We start from the raw sequence: 6,000 nt of genomic DNA, 5'->3' as shown, positions 1-6,000 counted from the left end.
GTAATCTGGGACACTTCCTCTAGCAGAAGACTTCAGCTTCTTGCCAGTTTCAGAAGAATTCCAGGAACAAAATTGAGAACACTTCCTCTAGTAGAAGATTCCAACTTCTTGCCAGTTTTGGAAGAGTTTCAAGAATTGCATTAAGCATTCTACAGTTGTTGGTCATCCTTAAACCATCACAGGTTGAGACTTCCCTTTTTCAGGTTGAAGTTCTCCCTTTTATGCGCGGTGAGACCTCCCTTTCATGGTTGAAGGTTTCCCTCTTCAAAACAATAGGAGCACTTCCTCTAGCAAAAGACTTCAGTTTGTTGCCAGTTTTGGAAGATTTCCGAAAACTGCACTAAGCGTTCCAATGTTGGTGGTCATCCTTAAACCACCACCCTTTATACCAACATTTCAGAGAGCACATTCAGCCTAGTGCTGCCATGCATTTTTGCACATTTTGTATTACAGCTCTCTTCTTGGACTCATACATAACCCTTTGGATTAAGGGGGGGAATGTTGGACGCCTAATCCTCAATGGGTTAGTGTGGAAGCCGAATAGACAAAAAGAAGTCCAAGAGACCTTGGAATGTGAAACCCAACGGTCACAACAATGTACTATAAATGTATATCAGTTGTTAATAAAAGATGTACTCTCATGTTTTATCTTTCATATTGTTCTTGCTGCCCATGTGTGTTTAACAAACAGTTAAAGTCAGAAGTCGGCCAACCGACTCTTCTCAAGCAAATTCTGAACGCTTGTGATTTCAAGGAACAGATGCATAAATAGTTAGTTGTTAGTTGTTAGTTTTAGATTCAATGTTAGTATTAATTTTGCTTTATTTTTGCCTGAAATGAGGACAGTCATTTAAACCGTATCCTACATTTTTGTAATAAGTTATTTTTAGATTTAGTTAGTAGTATTTAAACCCTTCTCATGCATTTAGAGAAGGGTCTTGAAATTTGTCAAAAACTTGTCCTCAGAACATGCACTTTTTCACCCTTCGAGGAGGTTTTGATGAATGAATGGAATAGGATTTATTGATATCTGCATTTAATATCTACTACTGATGTTGCACTTCTGTACTCTTAGTGGATGTTGGATTAAGAAGAGATAAATCATTATCGCTTGAAGCTCATGAGTAGAACTAGTTATAAATGGTACTTTTATCTCTTAACTATTTTTGCCTTTGTGTTAAAGTGATATTTATGTTCAATTGTTTATATATTGATGCGTGAATGCTTGAGTTATCATTTGGCACTTCTGTACAGTGATAGCTATTTATTTATGCTTAATATATGAGTAGCTTATTATGCGATATGTTTTTCACAACTGTTTCATCTAACTTTTTATACGAAGTGGTTTATCTCTATTGAATTCTTTTCTCATAACAGTTGAATGATATTTATTACCAATTGTTATTTTAAATCATTTTAGATCGCATAATGGAAATATTTCATCCTGGGTTAGTGTAGAATTAGATATTTCTGTTTATTAGAATACAATTGCATGTTATTAGATTAGAGTTAGAATAAAAGCATTTCACTTAGGAACTTTTAGAAAGGCAATATCAAATCTCAACACACACACATAAATTGGGAAACTGGTCCCATGTCCCCAGTCAGACCCACTATACCAAACAGAAAAGGAGCTACTAACCAAGGTCTGGACCAGGTGGGTATCCCCCTTGTTGTAGACTCGATTTTCGGGGCTTCAACACAACCTAAGAAGGAATGGATCTATCTGCTCTCCCTTCTGCATCTGATACGACCGCAGTTGGTTTCCCAATAGCATCTTCCACTGCATGGAAGTGCCCTGATACAAGGTCTTCAAGGTATCCCACATCTCCTTTGCTGTGTTCTTTTTAGCAATATGTGGTATGACATGATCTTTGACCCCATCTAGGATCGTGCATTTCGCCCTCACCATTGCATCCTCATACTTCTCATTCTTAGTTGGGTCAATAGGGATAGCCATGGTTCTCAAGGAAAAGTCCTTGATGTGATGTCGATCCAAGACTGCCAGGATCCTAGCCTTCCAGATGACAAAGTTGGAAGCCCCATCCAACCTGTCCTGATCCCTCAATCCGTTCACTACCATTTCAGCTCCTATTCTAGAATCCCTCTGAGTTTCGACTTCCCTCCTAGAAATCTCCCTCAAAGTCCTGATTTCCCTCCTTGAAATCCCCTGGCCAACTGTTGAACCGCTCCTCTGCAATCCTCCTTGCAGCTGCAACTCGGATCTAGATTTCTTCGCTAGAAATCCGTTAAGGTAGCGACTCCCTCTACCTTGGTTCTGTCTCCTTAAGTACTGTTCTGCACTGACAGATCAACACCCCACCAGCTTCTCAATCACAATCTGCCCACAGCTCCCCAAGCTCCGACAACTAAAGAAATTGAGCCTTTTAGGCTCTGCGCAATTTTGGGAACGACAAAATTTGCTCCTCCTAGCCACAACATCAATCCTTCCTGGCTAAGAAAGATGATAGGGCACTGTGTAGGTCTGATCTACCCCTTTACCTTTGTGCTGACCCTCTTCCTGGCTTGAAATGATAACGTAGGCCCTCTACGTCACTTCTTTTCTGCTGATTCTGCTCTTGAACAACGTTGTCTCTTGGGACAGCTGCAAATTCTTCAGATTTCTGTTGGTGCTATCATTCCTCCTATGATCTGCAATGCTCTAATACCATGTTGATATTTCTAAGTCCGACATGTCAGAAATCCCTATTGAATTATCTCGTTTATTTTCTCTTACTTGTTCTTTCATTAACAAGCTATTTATAAATATAAATACCGAAAATAAACACAAATGCAGCCTTAACACATATACAGATCAACAACTGAAATAACTGAGACAAACACACAAGGGACACCATTGTTTTGGATAACCATCCCTGGAAAAACCCAATGCAAGAAAACCGGTGCAGCATATATGAGGGTTTTATTATTATGCAGTTTCTGAATACAACTAGGGTGCCAGAAATGGCTCACCCAACAGAGAATGTCCTCGGCAGTAATACCTCTCCTCGGAGACAAATATTCCGGCTGATCAGTTAATGAATGAATGATCCCACGGCAACTACGACATCTCCTTAGCTGGACAGCGAAAGCTTCTCCAAGCTTCTCCACTGCTATGTGTCACTCAGATAGGGACTGCGTCACCTTCTTAGCTCTCCAACACTCAGTCTGCCCCACGAAAAATCACATAGCGCTGCATCTTGGCCCTGCGTCAGCTTTGCTAGCCTTTGCACAGTTACTGTGGCCTCTGCGTCAGCCCCCTGACCCTCTGCGTCAGCCCTCTAACCCTCTGCGTCACCCAGGCTAGCCTTCTTAGCCTCTGCGTAAGTCCCAACTGCCTCTTCATCAGCATTCCCAGGCCTTGCGTTGTCTCTTTGGCACTATCTCTACCTCTCTGCTATGTATTATCAGCCTCGTGCCGAACTGCCCCTCGATACAAAATATCACGGGTTCGATTTCCTTAGCAAAACTCCGCTCGAGAGAATTGAACTAACTGATCAATTTGGTGTATCTCCAACTGACCGTCAAGCCTCCTCTTATACTTTTTCTTTTGACGATTCAATGGCTGAGATTAAGTGCCTAATCAACGACTAAGATTAGATTTGTCTTGATCCTCGTCTCTTGGAACATTCTAACCCAAAATTATATTAATACACATTAATATTTTAATTTTCTTAAGTTTATACTTAGGACCCCATTAAAAATATTAATTATTTTAATATCTCCTCATCCGCTTAGAATTTCTCCAAACAATTTCTGGGTTTTGGAAATCTCATGTGCTTCAGCCTCTCCACCAATTTTGATGGCTATAACACATCCGATGCTACCACAAATCAACAATTTCTTGAAAGACAAGTCACAATTAGATCAAATTCCAAATTTCATGCAAGCATTCAGTCAATAAATAACAAAATGTGATGAGAGTTTTGAGTAGTCAAAGACAAATGGAACTTAATTAGTCTAAGGGGGATTATCTCCATATTTTAAAGGCATAAAATGAGCACTCAAATACACAGGCGGAAAATAACCTAGTAGAATAAAAACAAACTCCGACATCTTTAAATATTCAAATCAGCCAATAAGCATCTCCAGGCAGTGAATTAAAAGGTGTCAAGTTTGTTTCCTCCAGCAAAAATGAAGTAATTAGTTCCATAATTTTTAGGCATCGAAACTCAATAGTGGTTGAGTTTTATGAATATATACAAATAGTTTAAAATTTGAATTTGTATATATTCAAGTTTGAAAGTGTAAGGAGGGGTTGATAGTGAGGAAAAAGAAGACTTTCTTTTTTACTATAAGCTGTGGAGCTCAAACAGAAGTAATTAATTCAGTGATACAGAGGCATTTTGGTTTCAGGATTCTTGTGTCAAACAAATGGTGATGTTTTCCTTTTTGTAAATCTGTTTTTCTTTCAAGTTTCACATGGATTTTCCTTCTTGATTGTTACAAGAAGATGATGAGTAGAATTTACTTGTAGTACTCTTCTCTGGCTTGTTAACCAATCTTAATGCTTTCTTTCTGAGATTTAAGTGTAGAATTCATTTGTGTATGCTCTATATTTAAATTGATCTTAAATCATATTTGTTTCATCCACCCCAATAGCTCTAGAAGATCTAGGAGTTTTCCTACCTCGGCCTAATTGAAGCTTTCCTCTGTCTATCTGTGATTAATTACTAAAAACCCTTATGACTCCATGCCCAATGGGCTCTTCCTTCATTTTGCAAGCACAATTTTAAAACCAATTTCTTGATCTTCATACCTAGCCTAAAACCCTAAACTGTGATTGATTGAAAATCCATTGAGAGGGAGCCCTCTCTAGGATTGGAAAGGGTAGTTTCTAATCCTACAAGCGATTTGTGGTTACCTTTGTAATTTTCCTCCTCCACCTAAGAAAAATACTGAGTGCTAAAACAATCCACATTTAAGCATAATGGAGCTAAGAAGATCAAATCCTGTTTTTATGGACCGTATAAGGTGATCAGGCGAGTTGGGGAGGTGGCTTATGAGTTATAGCTTTCGCCAGGGAGAAAGGTGCATAATGTGTTCCATGTGTCTTGCTTGGATAAGGCCTTGGGAGAATAGGTTATAGCTGCAGCAGGGTTGCCACCCTTAGATGATGAGGGTCATTTGATTTTGATACTTGAGGCCATATTGCAGGAGAGGGAGAGAAGGCCCAAGACAAGATTATCAGAGAATATATTGTTAGGTGGAAAGACTTGTTAGTTTTTGGTAGCATCAGAAGTGCTCTAGCATCGAAAATTGGTGGAGAGGCTAAGGCACATGAGTTCTAAAAAACCTAGAAACCGTTTGGTGAAATTCCACCCGGATTGTATTTTATTAAAATAATTAATACTTTTAATGGGGTTCCTAAGTCTAAACTTAGGAAAATTAAAATATTAATGGGTATTAATCAAAATATGGGTGAGAATGATCTAAAAGGAAGATCAAGTCAAGTTTTAATCTTAGCCATTGATTAGAGACTTAATCTCGGCCGTTGAAGTCTCAACAAGAAAAGTATAAGAAGGAGGCTTGGGTTTCATCTACAAACACACAGAGAGTTGATCAATCAGTTTGATTTTCCTAGGGCAGGGTTTGCTAAGGAATTTGAACCAATGATCAAGAAATGAGGATCAGAGGTAGTACAGGAAGGAAGTGATTTCCAGTTCCAATGAATATATGTCAAAGAAGACAGGGAAGGATAATAGATTCAGCGCTGCACCAAGGAGGGACAATGCAACAGCTGGAGGAGATTGACGTAGAGGGACAACGCAAAAACTGGAGGAGGTTGACGCAAAAGTGTTTGAGGACAAGCAGAGATCAGTGTCGGGAATCATTGTGAGTGATTGGAGGGAGAAATATCGATTTCTCAGTAGCAGCAGCCCAGGGTGACACAGTCAGAGGGAATCTCCACACAGAATTCATGCAGTAGCTATGTAGGCTCACGCAGAGACTGCGCAATGGGTCATCCAGGGGCTGGGGATAGGATAAAATCCCCAAAAT

This window comes from Pinus tabuliformis, chromosome 2_2 (genome assembly GCF_031772625.1).
Source record: "Pinus tabuliformis cultivar Carrire ecotype Pingquan chromosome 2_2, CPIR1, whole genome shotgun sequence".
Lineage (NCBI taxonomy): Eukaryota > Viridiplantae > Streptophyta > Pinopsida > Pinales > Pinaceae > Pinus > Pinus tabuliformis.
The sequence above is the reverse complement of the archived record's forward strand: the minus strand, read 5'-3'. Positions refer to the sequence as shown.